Here is a 23,859-nt window from a genome sequence, read left to right as displayed (position 1 = left end):
AGGTATTGCCTTCCAATGCCCTGAATGGGCCAGTGCAATGAGGATGAAACACACAGATGTTTATTAGACAGCATCGAAAGAGCAAAGCTCCAAAATAGGAAAAAGTAAAATTGGGATGCTTACGTATGCTGTTCAGTCTATATTCTAGTTTCTCAGAGCCACCCTTCAGCATATTTATGGAAATGTTAAGACTGTGATTCATTTATACACTATTACGGTAGATTGATGTGGGAGTTTCTGAGGACTAACTGCAATTATGTTACTCACTAAGACTGGTAGGTGCCATTGCTTTATCTTTAGTTGAATGGTTTCTTATTGACCAAATTAATAATTACAATTTTAGTTACCTCATTCATATCACAGAAACTTAGAAATAAGCAACCCTTCCCCAACTGGAATTGGATGCCCTGACATCAGTGTGCCATTGTGACAAAAAGATAAAACTGACTACATCTTAACGTGTTCTCCTCCCAACCTCCTCCCCCCACCTTATTCTTATTCATTGGAAGGAGATAGTGGAGTTACAGTACCTAAAGTATTCTGGGGCCTCAAATTAAACCTGTCAAAAGTATCTTTAATCTGGCCTCTTCATTTATATCTTTAGCATAAGATTACTAGAGCAACGACCCATATGGTCACAAATGGGTATCAGGATCATTTGGAGAGTTTGCTTCTGTTATTTCAATTTGAGACTCCTCACTTTATCACCAGTTCTTAAATGGTTCTGATACATTTACACATTTGGAAGCTACTATCTAAAAGAAATCAGCCGGTAAATCTAAATGGAAATCAGGCAATATTTGAAAAAGGTGCTCAATGATGTACTATTGATAGCTATTCTTGGGTTTTGCTTTTGGGAGAATTTGTATAAATTTGAGTACAGACATATATATATTCTTTATCATAAATGCTAGTGATATGAAGAATAATGGATGTACAAAGATATAGAAATAGCTTTAGCCAATATAAATGGGACCAATATGATTTATGCAAATAATTCTTTATAGCCCTAACAATCCTTTCAAATTTTTTCTATATGTCCAGCAGTAGCTTAACATACATATTGTTTAATCTATTAAATACATTTCTACTACACTATTTTAAAACAAAATTTAGCAAAAATTTTAAGTAATTACAATTCTTATTCATTTTGAGAACTAATGACTGGTTAAATGATAGTTTATACTTTACTAATATAACTCTTCTTTTTTTAAAGACTTTATTCAATTTTCAGAGAGGAGAGAGAGAGAGGGAGAGAGAGAGAGAGAGAGAGAGAGAGAGAGAGAGAGAGAGAGAGAGAAAGGAGGGGCAGGAAGCATCAACTCCCATATGTGCCTTGACCAGGCAAGCCCAGGGTTTCAAACCCGCAACCTCAGTGTTCCAGGTCAATGCTTTATCCCACTGTGCCATCACAGGTCAGGCAATATAACTCTTCTTTATGCCTAACCTTGGTTTAATAAGTTGATTCTTCACTGACTTAGTGAAAAGCTTTAGTGTTTTTAACTTTCTTCTCCGACTTCACTACCGTTGACTTGGACTGAGCTACATGTTGCCATACCTCTGTTGACAAGAGGATGGTCCACCACATTAGGAATTTTATAGCCAGAGGCAGGAATTATACTAATGCAAAAAATGCTTTTATCAGATGAAGGGACTAGCCTATTTACTTTTCCCTGGTGATACAGGAAGATATAAAATGTGCATTGAGTGTCTTGGGGCCAACAAAAAGAACAGGAAAAATTAGGGGAAGAATAGATGGAGTGACTGAGCCCAGATACCTCACTCCATAAATCCCAAATGATCCTTCACCTTGAGTAACTCTTTTCAACAGACCTTCAGCAGGCTGCAACCAAAATCACAGGACACCTGAATGTGCAAGTTTTCCCCTTAGACCAGCGGTTCTCAAATAGTGGCGGTAACGCTTTGTTATGACTTGCCCTGCACTGTAGCCTGGTTAGCAGCATCCCTAGACTCTGTCCACTAGACAGCAGTAGCACTGTGCACTGGCTCTCCCCTCTGCTTTTCCCAGCCAGCTGTGACAATCAAACGTGTTTCCAGGGCCAAATGTTCCTTTGGGAACAAAATTACCCTCCCTTTAGGAACCAATAGATTCGAAGTGGCAAAATATGGGTTTGAAAAGTACCTCCCCCCTTAAACATGCTGAAATTCCTTTAATAAGGCCATGTGTCTGTCTCTCCACAATCATAGATTACAAGGCTTAAACCAGGGGTCCCCAAACTTTTTACACAGGGGGCCAGTTCACTGTCCCTCAGACCGTTGGAGGGCCCAACTATAAAAAAACTATGAACAAATCCTTATGCACACTGCATATATCTTATTTTAAAGTAAAAAAAAATAAAATGGGAACAAATACAATATTTAAAATAAAGAACAAGTAAATTTAAATCAACAAACTGACCAGTATTTCAATAGGAACTATGCTCCTCTCACTGACCACCAATGAAAGAGGTGCCCCTTCCAGAAGTGCAGCAGGGGCGGATAAATGGCCTCAGGGGGCCGCATGCGGCCTGCGGGCCGTAGTTTGGGGACCCTTGGCTTAAACTATAGGTACCGGTTTGAGGCAACTTTGGTAGGAATACATTACAGCTCAAGGGAAATAGTCGATAATGGCAAAGGGCTGGTTTTCAGAACCTTCCCAGGACTGCTCAGACAAAAAGGTGTAAGAGCTAAAGCTTATCTGAAGTGGCCACTTTTCAGAAAGAGGCCTAAGGACAAGCTTCAAACCTTGATTACTTTACCTGAAATTATTTATCCACCTGTCAAACATCTAGATGGAAAGAAGGGTTTAGGAGGTTGCTAGATGTTGCATATTTAAGAGGGAGAATGGATAATTAGAATTTAAGCTCCAGGATGGGAGATTAGGTCTTGTTTACCTCTGTGTCCCCAAAACCTGGGATACAATAGGTACTTAATAAGTATTTGCTAAATGAATAAACCGATGATAGAAAAGGTGCTTGAACAGCCAGTGGGGCTTGGGATGCAGCAGAGCTTTGGTAGGAGGAGGTTGACCGAGAAAAGTCAGGAGAGACTGGTCTAAAAGGAAGATACACAGAGGTTTGGAGATGGAGAGGACTAAAGCTCTAGTGAGAACATGCCTGATCAACTCTGACCCAGAAGCAGGACAGTGTAGGGAGAAAGAGCATGAAGTTGGAGTCAGATTTCCTGAGTTTAAATCCACACATCATTTAGGTTTTAAGATCTTGGGCATCTGTAAACCAGAAATGACAGTACCTCCCTCAAAGGGCTGTTGTCAGGATTCAGAGGTAATACTGAGAAACCTTTTAGATCTGTGACCACCAGAGTGAAGCTAGATTAAACCTTGAGAGTGGCAGGGTTTCAGAGCTGGATGAAGATCTTGAAGAGAGCCATAAAAATCTAAACCAGGGCTCGGGAACCTTTTTGGCTGAGAGAGCCATGAATGCCACATATTTTAAAATGTAATTCCGTGAGAGCCATACAATATGTTTAACACTAAATACAAGTAAATGTGTGCATTTTATGTAAGACCAACATTTTTAAAGTACAATAAGTCTCTGAATTCTTTTTAGTAACATTGTTATGCTGTTGCTAACCAATGATGAATAAAGTACTTCTTACCATTAATGCAACTTCTGGTGCTGCATGGTTTTGCTGATGGCTTTGTAGTCTGGTTGATACGTGGTGAGGTTAAGCTTCATGAAGGCGTTGAGACTTCCATCCATTAAACGTGATCGTAGGTTGGTCTTAACATTCTTTAGATGTGAGAATGACTGCTCACATGAATACGTAGAGCCAAACATTGTCAGTACAGCAATACTCACACGCTGCAGTGTGTGGTATGTGATGGGAACCGCGTTCCAAGTTTTGACAATCAGCTGGTCCGTGGGTTGAAGTTTTTTCATTTCTCCCCACTTGTGTTTGCTCACCAGCTCTGCTTGCTGTCATGCAAGTCTTTCCAAATCTTCATTCAGTGACTTGAACTTATTCACCCACGTGGCTGAGACCTTCAGGTCAGCAGCTTGTAGCTCAAAATCTCTGATGGAGACACCGAGGATGTCACTCAGGTCAGCGCTAACCACTGCACACTCATGTGGATGGGTGATGAACTTAAAAAGATGAGTGCACTCATGAAATTCTCCAAAGCGCGCTTTGAATGACTGCAGGAGATTAGATGTGAAGCCCGCTAACTGCTGGAGATCAAGATGTTGAGCAGGGTCACTTGCTGTGCATGCATCTTTAAACTCTCCCGGTTTTTCAAAGTGTAGTAAATGACCTGTTTCAATGTTGGTGATGAAGAGTTCCAGCTTGTTTTCAAATGCAAACTGTGTTTGTTGAAGGGATAAGACTGTATGTCCAATGCCTTGCATTTTCACATTGAGCTGGTTCAGATATTCAGTCATGTCCACAAGATAGTAGAACTTCAGGAGCCACTCAGTGTTAGCTAACTCAGGATGCTCGACGTTTTTCATTTCAAGAAAAGTCCAGATTTCGCTCAGACAAGCCGCGAAACGGCTGAGCACCTTCCCTCTTGAGTCTTGACAACCAACGCACATTGCTGTGCAGAAGCAGACCAGGATAATTATTCCCAACTTCATCCAGCAGTGTTTTAGACTGGCAATCATTTAAAGCTCGGGCAACAATAAAGTTGACCACCCGAATGACCAGCGACATCACCTCGCCAAGCTGCTCGCCACAGATCTGAGCACAAAGTGCCTCTTGATGTAGGATACAATGAAAACTTAGGATGGGTCTCTTTTCATGTTCATGAAGAAGTGCTACAAATCCTCTGTTTTTCCCCACCATACACGGAGCACCATCAGTACACACCGAAATAATTTTATCCATCAGAAGATATTTTTTCTTTAGCAAACTCAGTGAAAGACTTGAATAAATCCTCCCCTCTTGTTGTCTCTTTCATAGGCAAAACAGCAAGACTTTCCTCATGTAGTGTGTCACCAACAGCATACCTTGCAATCATGCTGAACCGGGATAAATGGCTTACGTCTGTTGACTCATCCAAAGCGAGAGAAAAGAATGGTGCTGAATTTATGTCCTTCACTTGTGTTGCCTCAATTTGATTTGCCATCATGATGGTACAACTGTGAACAATTCTTGCCAACAGAGGCATGTCTTTTATTCGTTTGATTATTTTGTCTTTAACCGAAAAGTTGTCAAAAAGTTCATTGGCAACATCAAGCATGAATGTTTTGGCATACTCCCCATCTGTGAATGGCTTTCCATTTCTCACAATTGCTAAAGCACCAGCAAAGCTAGCCAAATTCCAGTCACCTATTTGGGTCCAAACACGGAGTTGCTGCTGACTAGCTTGCACTCTGCTTAGTAGCTCTTGACATGCTTTCTTCCTGTTGCCCCCGCTGGATATTTCGATGCAAATGTAGTATGGCGTGTGTCAAAGTGCCACTTTATATTTGACCGTTTCATCGATGCAATTTTATCATTGCATATTAGACACACTGCAGAACCCGCTCTCTCCACAAAGGCAAATTCCTCTGTCCATTCCTGCTGAAAAGTACGATACTCCTCATCTTTTTTTCTTTTAGCCATCTTCTTCGTCAAAAGGGTTTCTTCAATTAGCTAGCTGACTACTTGACTAAAAGGAGGGAGTTTACTTCCTGACCTCACAACGACCCTTGTACTTTACGCATTATCCAATAAAAATTTGGTGTTGTCCCGGAGGACAGCTGTGATTGGCTCCAGCCACCCACAACCATGAACATGAGCAGTAGGAAATGAATGGATTGTAATACATGAGAATGTTTTATATTTTTCAAGTTATTACTTTTTTATTAAAGATTTGTCTGTGAGCCAGATGCAGCCATCAAAAAAAGCCATATCTGGCTCACGAGCCGTAGGTTCCCAACCCCTGATCTAAATAGTCATTGCAGTAGAAGGGAGAGGGAGCCAATCAAGAATGAATAAAAAGTTGACCAAGCATCTGTGAGTACTCCACTGCCACAGCCGTTGTGTTGGGGATATAACTAATCAAGTGGTTCATTTGATTTTCTTTAGTCATCCATAGTAAAATGCAATAAAATGTCCTTGTGTTGACCTGAATTTTGAGACTGTTAAGAAACTGTATTTGAAGGTCAAGGAGATACAGGACATGAGACTAGGAGGGAGAATGTATTCAAAATGGTGAGCTCAGGTATTAAACGCAAAAGGAAATAAGTGAAGCTAAGATCAGCTAATAAACTGGAAGAAGTGGGAGAAGTTTGGTGACCGAAAGTCTCAAGGTCATAAAACAACTCTGGTGAAAGAGGCAGAAGGGCCGGATGTGGTGGACAGAACAGTTTCCAGTCCAAGTGTTCAGAGGTGGAGCAGCTCCAGACCACACAAGGTTCAGCAAAACTTCACACGGAGGTGGGAGGAGTGAGCAAATGGAAGCAAGGCCACTAATTTTCCTCTTGATCAACTCAAACCACTCCATTCCCAAGGGTATCTCATCAAAATGTTTTGTTGGCAAAGAATTCCAGAATTGGTTAACTGTTCTCATAAAATCTCTTGAATAGTCTCAGTATCTCAAAAGGCTGTATGGTGAGTCAAGGGAGGGGGAAGGCAGCAGAGAGAAATAAGATATGCATTAAAGGGTATCAATGCATACAGAATATTTCTAATTATATATTTATATTTTAAACATAAACATTATATGAACTGGCTGATATAAGGTGCCCTATTCAAATTAACCAAAAGTCTTCAGAAGGGATAGATCCTTTCTCATCATCACCTGGAATATATCTGTCCAAGAAGCACCTCTAAAAAATGTTAATCCTTTCCCACTGTCACCTGAGCGCCTTCTCTCTTTTCTCCATTCCACCCTCAATGTGCAACTCACTGGAAAGTCAGAGAGTTCCCTACACATAATTTATGGAGTTAATTTATTTAACAAAGATGCACCAGACCCTGTTCTAGGTGCTCGGGAACACGGCAGCTAGAGAGGCTAGGTCTATGCTGACAGGAAGCACGCCTGTGCCTTTCCCCACCCCCTCCCCTCAGGCGTGTTTTCCTAGCCTCTCCCTTTCTCCTAAGCTCCCAAGGGCCCTTCTTTTTTGCCTCTGTAACTTGCTTCCTGAGCACATTTCTCCAACCTCCCACTTCTACTGCTGTGACTTTTTACTTTCTCTTATAGTTTTTTTTTTTTTGGGAAAAAAGAACTACTAGCTGAACAGAAAATAACACTGGTTTGCTGGCTGTATTTCTACTCAAAAGATTACACAGAATGTTTGGCTCAATCATATATGAATCTCAAATCATAATAATGTTTTTTAAAAGAAAGCATGTTTAAGGAGGCCCTACCTATGGGCTCTCTCTGGAGCACACTCACACCTTTCTCCCATCTCAGGTGTGCATCTTAACTTTTTCCTCCTAAACTCTAAGGGCCCCCATGAGACTTGCAACCAGGGGAGCAGCGGGCAGCAGCAGCTCATCCAGGGCTAACTCCCTGGCCCTGTCTACAAGGCCCTCTTCTCTCTGACTTCCCAGTGAGCTGACAGCAGCTCCCCTTGGCTCACTTCTTTCCTCTAACACTTCCAGAGAACCAAAGCAGCCCCGCCAAAGCTCTCCTGTTGCTTCTTCTCTCCTAAGCCCTTCCTTGTTTCACTGTCCCCAGCTTTAATAAATGTACTCTCAAGATCACACACACGCACAGAAGGCCTTACCTCCCACCGCCCCCAGTTTATCTCCAAAGTTAGACATAGAGTGCTCTGACCCAGCACTTTTTTCTCCAGGACTGTCAAAACTAAACATTTGGGGCTGAGATCCTTTGCAAACAATTTCATGATCCATGATCCTTGATTTCTAAATCAAACTCCATGGTTGTAAAGCCAGTAGCCGCGGCCACCATCACAGCCACCTGGCCCATGCAGGTTCACATTTGGTTCAGACAGACGGTAATGAAACAACGGAGCCAAGAAAGGGTGAGCCATTACCTTTTAATCCTAGCTTGCACACGGCGGGCAAGAAATACACACAGTGGGAAAACACTTCTTCCGTTCAGGGCTCCCAAAATCACAGACTTATCCGAGTTTTCCTAGGATCAAAGGTTTCTAGCTCACCAGCCTTATTCACCTCTATTCCCCATCTCCTTCTCTCTGCACAAACTCTGCACTAACAGTTTCTCCTTCAGCACACTGCCATCTTGGCCGCTAATCCTCTCCCTCCTCCACATGGCCTTTATCTGCTCTCCTACAGCATGGGCTCCTTCTAGAACGTAATCACTCTTCCCCGGAACAATGTGATCTCTCTTGCTTTTAAAATCTTTTGGCGAGAAAGCCCTGCCCCAACACACATTAATATAATCATGCCCATCCCAAGCAAGAAGGGCATCTAATATTATCACATGGGCAACGGGCTTCCACGTGGGCAGTGCCATCTTTAACAAAGTGAGAATAATATATTTTATCTGCCCAACAATGGTCTAATTACCAGTGATCTTTCCTCAAAGAACTAGAGCATAAGAATTTGGTTTAGGCTAATAGAATGATACATTAGGCTACCCCTGAAAGAGAAAAATGTAACCACAGCTTTGCCTGTAGAAGAATTTCTAAAGATTTTCTGGCATTTTGTTCCACCGCCAAGCCAAACAAGAGTGAATATAGATTTTGTTTCTAACCTAGGATCAGGTGAGAGGAAAACATAGATCTAATGTGGGTGGTTCATAAATACTGCCCCCCTTTATCCAACTAGTTAATACAACCAGCATGTCAGGACCTTGTATTATAACCCAAATTCCAACCACTAGAGGTGGGTGGAGCATCCCTTGGAGACCCCGCCAACATAGTTCAGCCTCAGTGAACTTCCTGTGAAATTCCAGAATTAGCACATCTTATTTGCACTTTTAAGAAACTAAAAACAAGCTCAAGTTTGTTATGCTTATAATCTACTCAAGATAACCAAATTAAAATGGAATGGATAGATTTCATAATCCCTCTTTATAATGGAACTTTGTTGATGTTCTCTAGAAAGCCATCATGGGCCAGGCTGTAAGCCTGTGTTCTGGAGGATGAAAGTTCACATCCCCTGTTTTTGTTCAGAATGTCCCAGGTACAAACTGATAAGATGTCATAAGACACTGAAGAGAATTTCAGTGACATCCATGTTATCGTTTGTGTTTGAAAGCAACTCCTCCTAGAACAGTATTATCAGATAAAGATGATCAGAGCGTGCCTGACGCATTACTCAGACTAACCAGTTTATCACCAGATTCCTACTTCCTTTCCTCTCTCAGCTATCTCCACAAGGAATCTGAGCTGGAAAACTGCTCAAGGACCTTTGCGGCCCACTGTATAAACACACAAAGAGCATGCAACCGGATGTTTTATACTAAGGTGACGGAACTTTTTTACAATGAAAAGGAGGACAAAAATAAATTGAAGAAAACAATATCGTAAGTAAAAGAAACATTTTATTCATTGCAACAATAATATACATATACACTATAATATGATAAATGCATAATAAATACATTTGTAATATTTTATATTGTAATTATGCTTACATGCCTATTAATTTTTAATAATAATTGTAAGAAAAAAGTACTCATTTAGTAAAGCTAAATATCAAACAAAATCACTAATTTGGAGTGATATTTGGGTGTATTTATCATTTTCTAATTTAAAAATGTCTGTTTTATGCAACTATTTAATCAAAATGTGTTATTAATAGATATGGTTTGAGGTTAGATTTCCACTTTAAAAAAAACTCAAATTTCGGGAAAATACTTGTAAATAAAATTATACGTATTTGGAAATTATTAAATAGATAATGAATTAATAAAACATGAATTGTGCTTACCTGTCTATGACTGAATATTCACTGAGAAAGAAATAATTGTGAGTCTACAATGTCGTATGTGCCGTGTCGTGTTTTGAGTACAGAAACCCATTTGCTCACTGGGTATATCGCACTCTCTCAAGGTCTCCCGTGTGGAGCGCATGCATCTCATAATCCTGTCTTACCACACTGTACTAATCCTTGACAAATCATCATGTCAAGTACAAATACGTCACATCACACGCAGTGGATAGACTCTGCATTGATCAAATACAGACATTTACAGATTAGTCTCCCAATATCAAAAAGGAGGACATGTAGGAGGACACTTTTCGAGGGAGGACGGAACTTATAAAAGAAGGACTGTTCTCCCTAAAGGAGGACAATTGGTCACCTTATTCATATGGAAGTTTTACACTCACTACCCCTTGTCTCATCCCTTCTACTAGACATTTTTCCATACAAGGGCCCTTCTACCTATCCTCAATCTTCTTTCCCAAAATGTGAAGCCTAAGGGGGCCATGCTATTACCACATGAAATTCCTCATTACCTCTTAGTTAGCAGCAGGTAATACCCCTCAACCTAGCACTGCCTTTGACACCATGCCTTTCAAAGCCAAGACCTCAGTGCGATTCTCTGGGCTGGATTATTCCACCTTGCACAGTTAATACATTAGCAGCACCCTTTAGAACAGGGGTCCCCAAACTTTTTACACAGGGGGCCAGTTCACTGTCCCTCAGACCGTTGGAGGGCCGGACTATAAAAAAAACTATGAACAAATCCCTATGCACACTGCACATATCTTATTTTAAAGTAAAAAAACAAAACGGGAACAAATACAATATTTAAAATAAAGAACAAGTAAATTTAAATCAACAAACTGACCAGTATTTCAATGGGAACTATGCTCTTCTCACTGACCACCAATGAAAGAGGTGCCCCTTTCAGAAGTGCGGCGGGGGCCAGATAAATGGCCTCAGGGGGCCGCATGCGGCCTGCGGGCTGTAGTTTGGGGACCCCGGCTTTGGAACTATCTCTTTCGAGGGAGGGCTCTGGCCTGGCCCACCCAGTTTTATCAAATCTTTTGTCTGGAGCATTCAAATATTCAAGTTCTCAAGGAACTGGCATGCAATGTTTATGGTGACACTAACACTATAATAGAATAGGAAAGAATGCAGCTTTTCAAATATGTCTTCTGTAAAGTTTTACATGCTATATTAAAACCAAACTTTGTCCCAGGATAATCAGGTTATCCCCTTTTAAAATATTTTCTCAAAATTTGAATGGTCAAGAGAGAAGAAATTAATTTTTTTCAACTTTGTGCCCCTAATTTGGGTAAAGGAAGATCTGTCTGCATTAGATTGTGACATAAAATTAATCCCTGTGCCTTGTTGTTTCTATAAAATAATTATTTGTATTCCTGGTTAGGGGTTTGTAGGGCATAATGATGAGACTGCTGGATTAAATGACTGATAATCAACTTTCCTGCCTTTTCTTGAGTATTGAAACCTCTTTTTGTGTTTTCATTTTACAGAACACAGTATTATACCAACTGAGAATAATAAAAAGTGCACTTTAAATGCTAGGCAGTGAGAAATGAGGACTTCATTACTACAGTATTAAGTTTCCACATGTGATTATTTTGTTTTTCAAAGTACTATGCATTAGCTGGATGGATAGTGAAGACCTTAGAATAGGATATAATTTATTTGATGCATTTTGTTTTGGTTTTTAAATGAATTTCAGTAATTACCAAAAAGAAAAATGAACCTAATTTCTTTACTATTATCTTCAGTCAAAATGATGAACCAGTATTTAATTTGGGGAAAATATTCTTTTCTCTTTTTGATGGGGGAGTATTCTTTAAAAGCCAATATGTCAAATTACTGTCTTCTCTCTCTGACTAGAACTTATATTTCAGCATTCCAACAACCCATAAAACCTTGAATTATATATAAAAGATGAAAAAGAACTAATTTTTCTTCTAATAGATTGAAGTAACTTTAATTCTCAAGATACTGTTCCAGTCTTTGGAAAATACCTATAAAGGAATGTGAATTGCAGTAGTTCACATTCTATTTTTCTATATAATTGTTTCTTACACCAAAATGTATAGGTATCACCCACCAAAGGTTAAGCCTCTTGAATTACAAAATGAGGCTATGGCCATTGTACTTAAAAAGTGCCTCCAGGCATTTGCTCATTCTGTGCCTTTTACCTGAGCTATCATAACCCATGGTTCCCACGTGTCTTCACTTAGAATAATCTGGGGATCTTGAAAACATTCCCAAGTCCAGGCCACATCTCGGAATAATTAAATCACATGCCCGGACATAGACGTTGTTTTTGAAAGTCCCCAGGTGATTCCAATGTCAAGACAAATTTAAAAACCACCACCTCAACCAACTTGTTTTCAAACTTTTGTTCATCCTTTTCATCTAGTTGACAGGGGATGTCCAATACCCTTCCTGAAGGTCCTAAACCTTCCCACTATTTCTCCTGCATATCTCTACCACACTAAGCATTCAAGTATATTGTAACTGTTGACTCCCACTCCTGGTGCCTCAAACTACTGTAATATTCAGGAATATTTTTATCTTTGAGTCCCAGAGTCTAACTCTGTGCCTAGTGCATGGGTGTATTCAATAAATTCATGGAATGAATAACTTCTTCTTAAGGAAACCAAAAGCAAAATTATAGTTATGATAATATTTATATGCCATGGAAAAAGGAATAGTTTTAAGATGTGTTTAGGATGATATTTCACTGATGGGCACTGCCTCATAGTTAGGAAAACATACTAATGAAAATAAAACTTACCTCAACATCAAAAAGAAATATGAAATATAACTTTGACTACCTACAAAATTATGTTCTTTATTCTAATAAGCACAGAAAAACACTTCCTCCGATAAAGATCTAAAACTACCCATTCTTTCTCAGCTCCACTCCTATCTTAAATGCACTTTGTGTTGTTTTCCAAAGCAATCCTTTCAGAATTTTATGATGTTTCAGGGGTTTATAAAACTGCTTTTAAGAGTTTTAAAGTACTTAGTTTTCTATTATGCAAGAATCTATGTGTATTGTAGTAGTCACACTGTACAATTGGGTTGTGTCCTTTCTCAGAACCTCCTCTTGTTTGTCTCCATAGTATGATACTTATGATTCAAAAGTATTTACATAGAACATTTTGCTACAATCTAATTCTAGACAATAAACCCAATCTTAAACACATGTTTAAAAAAAGCTGTTTTAAAACATTTTGCTCCTTGGGTTACTTAATTATATTCTATTGCAGCAATGTTTCACCATCTAACAATATGTTGTTCTTTATTTGCTGATTTTTATGCACAAAGCCTGAAAAGAAATCAGATTCAGGAACTGTTTTCCAAGATCATAACATGTTATTCATTTTTCTCATTTATATTTGTATATAAAATCTCCTAAGACATCAAATTAATTTCTTTTTTAAGTGAGAGGAGGGGAGATAAACTCCTGCATGGGCCCCAACCGGAATCCAACCAGTAGCCCACATCTGGGGCCACTGCTTGAACTAATCAGCCACTGCCTGGGAGAGAGGAAAAGAGAGAGAACAGGGAGAGGGAGGGGATGAGAAGCAGATGGTTGCTTCTCATGTATGCCCTGACCAGGGATCGAACGCAGAAGTCTCCACACCAGGCTGATGCTCTATCCACTAAGCCAATCAACCAGGGCCTAGACATCAAATTAATTTAAGATCTTTACCAACTCTTGTTCAATATGTACTCATTTTGAATGTATATAAGATAAGAATGAGAGAAAAAGTCAGTCCTCCACTTTTAAATGCCTACATTGTAATCAACTGTTAACCAATTTTAAATTTAGATTAACAGCTACTACTAATTTAAAAGGCAATCAATGAAACATAGTTCTTGTCCTTTCCATTATGGAGTCATGATTCTAAATAAGTACAATATCCTTAGAAACCATTCTACTTTATCAGAAATAAGCTTTGAATGTATTGTCAATTGTGAAAAGACAAGATCACACCGTTCATAATACTCGGTTCTAATGTCATGGTTCCCAAAATGTAAAAGCTGTGAATGAGACTATTCCAAGTGAGCTTCAGCGGTAATGAACACAGCACCTAATTTCTTTTGCCAAAAGGGCACACAGACTGGCAGCTAGCTTTACATACTTATGTTTGGATCAAAAGATTAGGACAGTTTTAATTAAATCTGGCTTCTATGAGCATAAATCTGATTTTGGGTAGTGTCCTTTCTCAGGTCCTCCTCTGCCTCCTTGTCTCCTCACCAATTGTCATATCCTGAACACACACCCGATTGGTCCTTTGGTGATAGGCCCTTTTGGGCGTTACTGCCCCTCTGACCAGGAGTCGCAGGCTCAGCAGTCAGCCTAAGACCTAGGAGGGTGGAGCCCAGGAGGTTGGACCCGGGAAACAGGTAGAGGATAGGCCTCTTTTCCAAGGTCTCCAATCCCCAGCTGCAGGTCCCAGTGGGCGCAGGCTCACGAGAGAAGCGTAGCTCACTCCTTTCCCGACCCAACAACTACGGATGGCAAAAATATCCTTGATTTCAGTGCCATAAAAACAACTTCCATTGGCCCTTTCCATCATCCGCTGGCCTCTTTGGACACCATCTGGAGCAGGCAAATATAATTTTTGAGAGGTCACAGGCACTAAAACTACAGCAGAGAGAGGCTGTGTCGACCTGAAGAACTGGAGAGGTAGAGTTAGCGGGGGAAGCGTGGCTTTCTGGGCGGCGCGCCCTCCATCTAGAATAAAACTCTCGAAGGCGCTGCGTCCCAAGCGATGGGTGGGCAGGTGGGTGCGGGACAGGACAGGAGGGAAGCTAGGAGTCACGAAGCCTCCTCCGCTGGAAACGCCTCCTCTCTGAGTGGCTTCCCCTCCATCCTTCTGAATTAATAAGACGGTGTTCAGGCCATACAGCCACCCCCGGCTAGCCTGGGAGCGTTTCCGGGGAATAGGGGCCGGGAGTCGTAGAGGGTCATCGGGCCAGGAGTGGGGGTACTGACAATGTCCCCGAACGCCTGTCTCCGCGCGAGGAAAGGCCTAGATCGCAGTGGTCCACACACAATGTCTTTCTCTGGTTCGCCTCGCTGCCCAGGACCTCGGAGAGGTGGTTTCCTTCGTTTTTTCCCGCCTCGGACTCGCGGCACCCCTCCGAGGGACCCTTGGTTGGGTCCGGGGCGGGGCCGGCAGGCGCTGCACGTGTGGTCGCGAAGCGATCCCCGCGCTCCGCTCCCGGGCTTAGTTGCCTCCCCCGCCACCTCCGGGCGGGGAAGGGGCGGAGCCTCAGGGGGCGGGGCGGGAGGCGTGGGTGGAGGGCGGGGCCAAACGCGGAGCGCTCCCCTAGCTGCCCAGGCCCAAGGGCTGTGAGGAGTGGGGCAGGCGCGGTGCCGGCAGGAAGGGCAGACGCTGATGTGACTCCAACGCCTGGTGCTCCAGACTTTTTCTTCGAGGTACGAGGAAGAACGCGGCGCCTTGGCGCCTCCCAGCTCGCCCCCAGCCCGGCCACTGCGCCCCGGCCGCCTGCTGTGCCCCCTGGCGGCGGCTGGACCGGGCTTTGGGAGGGTTTAAGGAAAGTCGCGAGCTCCTGCTAAAGCAGTGTCCCCTTCGCCGCGTCTTTCTTCGCCTTCTCCTCGCTCCGTCGGCTCTGGGCGTCGGGCACCGGGCTGGTAGGTCGGCTCGCGCGAGTCGGAGCTCGCCCACGCCGGGGTGGGAGGACGGGCCCCGGAGCAGCCGAGCAGGGCAGCGAGGGAGACGCGGAGCTCCGGGGCTGCCTGGGCTGCGAGGGCTGGAGGCCGGCCGGGCTGCTGGCTGCGCCCTGGTTCAGTGCGTCGCGCTCGGCTCTCCGGTGCTCCCGGGCGCCCTGAATTAGGGGCGTCTGTCCGTCCCTTCTTGTCGCTGTGACCGGGCGCCGGGGCAAACCCCTGAGCCCTGCATTGCTGGGTGCGGTGCTTGCCGCCTGTTGTGCGCGCCTTGGGGCCGGGCTGCCGGACTGCGGGAAGGGACCCGAGCGCAGCGTCTGCCCCGTCGTCCCTGAAAGTGCCTAATTCGGGGAGCCGGAGATTGAGTTGGAGATCGGCGGCGCCAGAAGGGGGCCTCGGTGGGATGCGAGTGGGGGGCGCAGCCTGCGAAATTTGGGTTTCTGAAGGAGCTTGCGGCGCGGCAGGCCCGGCCCCAGGCAGAGGAGAGAACACCAGTCTCTTCTCCAGGATGGCCAGGAACTGTCAGATCTGGACAGCTGGGGGCCACCAGTGTGAGGTCCACAGGGATTACAGCAGCACCTCGAGTCCCGGGACGGCATAACCAAATGGTGAGGGCGTTTTCTTAAAGGCACGAATAAATGGAAAGCTGTCACAATAAGCATATTTTAAAGTTTGAGTGAAAGCTGGCAGATTTTCAGGCCATGCAGTTGTTTGTCCAGGGAAATATTGGCTTCTTTACTCCCTTTTCGTTTTTCTTTTTTAGCACAAATCTGTTTTGCCAGTATTTCCCTCAGGATCCGTGTATTGTCCACAGCGGGGAAGGAAAACTTCAGCAGTGTTCTCGGATTGCTTTTGACTTCAAGCCTCTGTTTTCCAGGGGGGGTTTTTTTGTGGGTTTTTTTTTTTGTTGTTGTTGTTGTTTTGAATGTGCAGAAAAAGTATTTCTTGCTGAATTTTCCACGTGTGCTCCCTTGTCTTCTTCTCTGGGACCTGACGATATTTTTTTATTGGTTTTATAAGCATCTATTTGAATTTATTTTTTTCACGAAATACTCCCCGTTGCCACAGGGTGTAGTTTACGGATTAGAAAATACTGCTGGAGAAAGCTGCTAGTGGCTTCATTTTCCAAGAATGTAAGTCATTTCCTTTCTGTGATTTCAGAGAGTTGATATTTCACAGCATCAAAACTTTGTGGGGAAAATTTTCCGTAATACATCTGTCATTAAAAAGGCTTTTGACTTTTGGATTTTTCTACTTTAGAGCAGTGCATAAATTCAGGTTCAGCAATGTTAGAAGATAAGAAGTTTTTCAGGATCTACAGCATTTTGAGAGCTTTGTGGAAAGTAATTTTAACTAGCACCAAGATCTACAAACAGCCTGCAGGATGGAGAGTGGGGGAGGGGAAAGGAGGGGGGAGAGAGGCAGGAAAACAGATGCGTTTGTTGTTGTTCTTTGTGGTATAAAACTTCTAGCACTTAATCATTTTCCTTGGATGCGGTTTGGGGGAATAAAAGTTTTATGTTAAATATTAAAATATTTCACAATTGAGTTAGTTCTCTTTCAGTATGTTTGTAAACATATTGGATTTATATTTCATATTAAAACGGACCTATGAGGTCATTAGATGAGAAGAGTCCTCCAGGGGATATCTACTATCAAATTATCTGCAGCATATCTTCTCCAGAAAGCAGACTGACTGTACTATGAGCATTTCCCCCCTCCCACCTTCCTTGAATTGCTTGTAAGAATGCCTGAGATCTGACAGTTATGGACCACAGTTATCATCAGCTCTTGTAGTGCTCAAAACATCTTTTAGGACAGGGAATCTTTCTCTCTTTTCACTCCCTTCTCTTAGTGGGGGCAAATATAATTTGAACTGGAAGCTTTATGATGCTCCTGGCTCTATAGGAAAACAGACCAGGCCAGGATAAGACTGCTTTTGAAAGCAAAATGTTAGTGTTAGGTAATGATTTTTACCAACAAAAACTCATTCAAAGGGGCTAGCTGAATTTGGGGGTGGGGGTGGTTGTAGAGCTTTTCTAGTTTCTGTACTTTGTTTCCACTCTTAACTTCACTTATAAAGCTTTTGGCTTTCAGAACCAATGACATAATAGACTGTGTAGCCTTTTGTGGCAGATGCTTGAAATGAATGTTTCAAGCAGAATTGTTTTTGACTGAGCTGTCAGGTTCAGAGTTTAGTGTAAATGAGTCCTGTCTCACAACTAACTTTTCTGATAAAGGAATTCTTTGTAGTTTTCACTTGGATGTTGCACATTTTGATTTCTAAGGCTACGGGGTTTACAAAAAATATATAAAACCTGCAAACAATTATTTTATTACATGAAAGCCAGTACCAAGGAAAGATTAATTCAGTCCAGATGTAAAAATGTATGTGAATTTTAGATTTGGATGATCTCAACAAGTTTTCCCTTTTGTTGACGAGGCTGCCTGGATCCCAGATGGCATGCACAAATTTATCCTTTCGGTGGGTTTCTGAGCTCAGAACTCAATTTCATGGGCCTTCTCTACAGTCATTTTAATATTGTTTTAGGCCTTTTTAAGAACAGAAAGTTTTCTGCATTTATGTAGAGATGGGTTTTTCTTATTACTCATTCATACAAATCTCACAAATGCCCTGGTTTAGTAAATGAAGCCTATTTCATTAGTGGGGAAAGCGAGGTATTCAGTATTGTGTATACTTATGGGCAAAGTATGGAAGGTTTGGCTTTCAAGTATGCAAATTCCAACTCTCTTCCTTTAAAGAAAAAAAAAAAGTTTGAAGTATGTTTACAGTCTTCTGTAGAATCCTGTTGGAACACAGTTTGTATTTTCCGACTCAGAGATTGGTCCTTATATGATGATCTTCTTATCCCTCTCTCCCCTCTGCCAACAAGAAACAATACACACATAGAAAAAAAAAGGAAAAATGGAAACAATGCATACAGAAAAAAACAAAACAAAACAGCACTAACACAACTTCTAGGAAAACTGCAGTATTTTTTCAAGCTGTATTCCCAACACCAAAGATGTGAAGGGTATGTGTTGCACACTAAAAATTATATTTTAGGAAGTCTTTCTGTGATTATATAATTACACATTTTGGAAGTTTGATTAGGTTGTGATTGTGTATAAGGCAATCAAATGTATTGGGGGGGGGATAGGAAAGATTTAGTGAAAGAATTTTATGAGTGGTGAAATTTTAGTTAAAATGTATCTTTCATAAAATTCAAACAGGCAAAATGGTATTGTTGGCCTCTGGAGTTAAACTTTGAGACAGGGGTAGTTGTAAGGGCTTTTTGAATTGTACCTTATCCTGAGGGAAGAGGCTTTGGGGGCCTGTAAAAGTAAGTAGAAACAAGTGAAAGGGATAATTTGAGAGGAAGGAGGAAGTAAAATGCTAGACATTGAATTGCAAGGAAAATTAAACTTGGATCAGTATTTAAAACAGGACAAGTAGGGAGAACTTTATATTTAAAACTGGGAATTAAAGAATAAGATCTTTTTGGCTGAGAAAAAGGGATTAGCTTAAGGTATACAACATGAAATAGTGCTAAGTAGTATTTAGTGTGGAAATCTTGCCTGCATTTTAAAAAAATGTTTATTTAATTGATTTTAGAGAGAGAGGAAGAGAGACAGGAACATCAAGCTATTCCTGTATGTGCCCTGACCGGGGATTGAACAAGCACTCTGGGATGATGCTTTAACCAACCAAGCTATCCGGCCAGGGGATCTTGCCTGCATTTGTGTTGAACCACTAGTTTGGTGTTAAATAGTGTTCAGGGACTGGATGCTTATGACTGTGTCCCCCCAACCCACTTCCCATTTCAAAGACTGGAACCACGTATCTTTTGTTGTAAGCTTTAATTATTCTACAAATATTTAATTAGTCCTCCAGCATTTGGGAGAGCTAGACTGCCCTCCCCCATGCTCTGGGACCAGAGGAGCTCGACCGAAATACTAGCTGAAGTTATTATCACAAAGTTTAGCGTGAAAACAAGCAAGCTGTGCTTCCAATGATCTTCTATGAATTGGTGGTATCATTAACTTGTAATGTAAGTTTGTGTGCTATCACTTTTTCTTTGTATCAAATGTGCAGTATACCACATTGATCAAAGAAGGGTCATTGAACACTAGAAGAAGAAAGAAATCAGTGATCTGACAGCTGGTTGTATTACCGGATTAACCAGCTCCAGGTCAGAGGAGAGGGGGCTTCGCTGGAGCACCCTGAAGTCTGCAGCACAGCATTTTCTGGAATGCCTTTCCCTGCCTGTGTGGCCTTACCTAGTGGAGTTTGAGCTATATAGCAGGAAACCAGGTAGATTTGGTCATTATCTGGGTGATTTCATTAATGTGAGAATTGGGGTAATTCTGACCAAAAGTATCTATTCTAGAACCTCAGTGTTCTGAATTGATTATTCTGGGGTATTTTTAGATGTTTTCTAATAACTTTGTCTTTGTACATACATATTGTAGAACTTTGGGCAGTAATGTTTTCCTGGTATATGAAGACAGGGAAAAGCAGTATTTTATGTTTAATTGCCATGGTTTCACGTGAAGGAGGAAATCATTATAAAAATCAAGAAACTTCTGAATCAAGATATTAGGAAATTAGGGAAGTTTCTTACTTAGCTTCTCAAATGTAGTTGTTTTTCTCCCTACAGGTAGCACCCCTTGTGCTGTCCAGTTTTAGTAGATTGCTTTTCTGTGGGGGAGAGAGGTCCCTAGGCTTCATTTCTTTGAATGAACTTCTTGTTGAGTGATTACATACAACCAGAAAATGCACTGACCAGAAGTGTATAGCAAAAAGTGATCATAACCAGGCAACCAGTATCCAAATCAAGGGACAGAACATTACCAGCCCCCCACCCCCACCCCAGCCCAGAAGTCTCTCCCTATGGTCAGAATCTCTGCTCCAGGGGTAACCACTGTTCTGACTTTTATTGCCAATGGTTGGTTTTAACCTGTCCTTGGACTGCATTTAAATGAAATATCAGTTCTGTTTTGTGTTTTCTTTGCTCAACATAGTGTCATGCCCAAATTGATGCAGGTAGCAGTAGCTCTATTTTCTTTTGTTTCTGTGAATGAATATACCCAGTTTATCTATCCATTCTATTAATGGATGTGTGGGTAGTTTGGGGCTGATATAGTTGGGTGTGAACTTTTGACAGCTCAAGGAAAAAGAAGCACATAGGTATTGAAAGAAGAGCATAGTCTTAAGATTAAAAGAAAAAATACTTCAGAAATGTGAGAGAAAAAATGCAACATCATGAAAACACTAAAGGCTCAACTCAGTCTGCAGAATCCTAGTGTTTCAGGGACACAGTGTGGAATATACTAACTGGATATTGCCAGATTTCATTTGAGATTTGGAAGAGGGAGGGGACGTTAGGTGGTAGTTAGCCCATCACTTTTTAGAGGTGGAGGGATTGAGGTCCCGTATAGCAAATAACAATGCCCAGAGTAGGAGCCACTTCTGACTGTCTAGACTAGTGGTATCTGAGGGCTGAAACCCAGTCACCTAACTGAATCCCCTGGCCTGAGGACAGGGAACTCTTTTCTGATTCACACAAGGGTGTCCTGTGGACAGACAGATTCACACGTGTCCGGAGAAAATGGAAGTGTAGCCCTGTGAGGCAGAATTTTAGTTCCTCAAGCCCTCTCTGCCTCTCTGCCCCATCTAGAGCCTTTGGCAGTTCTCTTTTCCCCTTTCCCTCTTTTCTCCCTCTCTTCCAGGGCTCTCCAGTGAGACGTTGGTTGCTTTATGAAGCTAAGTAGGTGATATTTCTGTTTGATTGTTGGTTTATGAGTGCTAAGTAGGTGATATTTCTGTTTGATTGTTTCATTGATTTGTGAATGATCTAGAATGGACCCTAATTTCAGAAGACTGCTTTCTAACCGCCTTTTAAAATAGTTCATTCCTAAGAAAACGTTGCAGAAAAGATTTTTTTTTTTGGCCTTTTCCTGCCATTATGCTCTTCCTCCTTTACTGTACATGCCCCTCCCCCTAGACCCTCTCTCTGTTATTTTAATTCTGAAATATCCCTGGAAACATCCGGTCTCTAGCTAAAACAACAGCGAAATTCTGATGCCCAAGTCTGTGGCAGTCCCCAGGAAGCACTTATTGTAAAACATGGGATTATGAGTTCACTGAGAAATCTAATGGGTAAAACAAAGTGCTTGCAAAGGAAAGCTATTGCTATAGATAGTTTCTTTCATGTTTCCCTAAGGAGAGAGGAAAGGCTCCGAATTTCAGCATGGGCTCATTAGACAGGTGAAAAACAGTTAATAACAGACATTTTACAAACGGGTAGTAAATATACACTGTCCGAATGACATACTGCTGATAATAGCAAAACCTTAGCGTTCCTAATCTCCGAAAGTAATAAATGTGCTCACTATAGGGCCACAACTCTGACAAGTTGCTCACTGAAATTACTACAGAAAACAGTCCTGTGTTATGAGGACAACATGGAAGAGAGGCACTGAAGTGTAATAGTAAGAATGAGATCTTTTAGGTCAGTTGTCTGGGGCCCAAATCCATCTGTGCTCCACTGTTCTGCAGTGTGTAACCTTGGGCAAGTTACTTAACCTCTTTCAAGCTTTTCTCCTCATCTGTTAAATGGAGACAAGAGTAGTAACCATCCCAAAGGGTTGTTTAGATTATTAAATGAAATACTAGATGTAAAGCAACTACTATAGCACGGTCTGACACATAGTAAAAAGTCAAGTAATGTTAGCTCTTATTATCTAAGACAAAGAAATGATGTATACAAGGATTTCAAGTTTTCTCGGACTTCCCCCAGGCCTTTGTTTATAAGCAGTTGTCCACAGGATTTTATGACAGTATTTTGTTTATTGATGGCATTAAGTAGGCCACAGAACCGCGCATTTCTCGGTTCCAGATAATGGGCAGTCTGTACTGCTGCACCAGGAGCAGCTGGCCCGTTTTACTGATCACTAATTGATCAAGTTATTTTTCCTAATTCTCTTCTAATTCCTAGCAATCTCAGTCCCCCAGCTTCTGCCTGCTGGATAATTATTTCTTTCCAGAGGCCAAAGAGTAAATCTACAGATTTAAAAATTCTTTTTATGATGATTAATGTTATGTGAAGTACTTTTAAAATTAAAGAGTACCAATGGCCCATGTCTTTTGCTCTTGTACCCTGTAGATTTTATGAGTCCTTTTAAAGAAAGCCACTGCACTGTTATTTGTATAACAGTGTTGTTTATTTCTCCCAGCCCCATCCCCCACCATTGGCACAGTTTATATAATGTGGGTCAGACTCCTTTATAATTTTCTGTTGTGGGGCCCAGAGCGTAAAATTTTAAACCATTTGTTCAAAGGAAATTAATAGGCTGAAAGTTTCAAAGCAAGTGTGTAAGAAAAACAAACTTCAGCACGTTAGAAAGGCTCATTTACATCTAAACAGCATAATTACAAGCCCAGTCAAAATAGGCACAGGATCCTCCAGAATAATCATGATGTATCATTTTGATCTGTTCATTAAAAGAGGGTCCTACCCCAGATAACCCTGTTCCCTGTTATGTGTTGTGTAATATCTTAGACTTAGTAAACAGAATGTTTTTAAAATGTTCACTAAGCCTATCAAAAAACAGGTTTTACATCTTTATGAAGTATTCATGTCTGCGATGATACTTTTGTGCAAGATCTACTGAAGTGCTTCTTGTCTAGGTGGGAGAACAAAATACTTGTGTGGAAAGGTACGAGATGTTTCAGGTAAGTACTAAACAGAGTCCTGGTTTAGGGAGCAAAATCACTGAGGGCCAAAGGTAGTCTGTTCCTAGCTTCCGTGAGGCCCCTGGAGATGTGTTGGGCCATGTGATCAGGTTGGGAGCTTTCTATTCTTCAAGTACAAATGAGCTTTTTTAAGAACAAAAAATGTTTGCCTGACTGGTGGCGCAGTGATAGAACGCTGACCTGAGACACTGAGGTCCCAGGTTCAAAACCCTGAGGTTGCCGGCTTAAGCGCAGGCTCACCAGCTTGAGCATGGGGTTATTGGCTTCAGTGTGGGATCATAGATCATGATCTCCTAGTCACTGGCTTCAAGCCCAAGGTCACTGGCTTCAGGAAGGGGTCACTGGCTTGGCTAGAGCCCCCTGGTCAAGGCACATATGAGAAAGTAACCAATGAACAGCTAAGGTGCCACAACAACAAGTTGATGCCTCTCTTTTCTCCTTTCCTGTCTCTTTCTCTTTCTCTGTCTCTTCCTCTCTCACACACAGAAAAAGAAAGAACAGAAAACTTCAGGATATGGTAAAAACCTCAACTATTAAAAGAAAACTATGACATTGGAATTATTAAATGTTTAATTAAATT

At 41.6% G+C, this 23,859-nt stretch overlaps 1 protein-coding gene across 3 annotated transcripts in view; it reads left to right on the top strand.

Annotated features, from left to right (window-relative positions):
* Positions 1 to 15,117: 15,117 nt before the first annotated feature.
* The window catches only part of FRMD6 (FERM domain containing 6), a 93,681-nt gene continuing 84,939 nt past the window's right edge, over positions 15,118 to 23,859 (top strand). For 2 of the 3 annotated variants that reach the window (XM_066388507.1, XM_066388503.1), the window contains exon 1: positions 15,118 to 15,271. The gene's annotated coding sequence lies outside the window, so the exon portion shown is untranslated. The other variant, XM_066388504.1, reaches the window with a different exon arrangement.

This window comes from Saccopteryx leptura, chromosome 6, assembly GCF_036850995.1.
Source record: "Saccopteryx leptura isolate mSacLep1 chromosome 6, mSacLep1_pri_phased_curated, whole genome shotgun sequence".
NCBI classification, from domain to species: Eukaryota; Metazoa; Chordata; class Mammalia; order Chiroptera; family Emballonuridae; genus Saccopteryx; species Saccopteryx leptura.
This window is presented reverse-complemented; position numbering and strand designations above follow the sequence as displayed.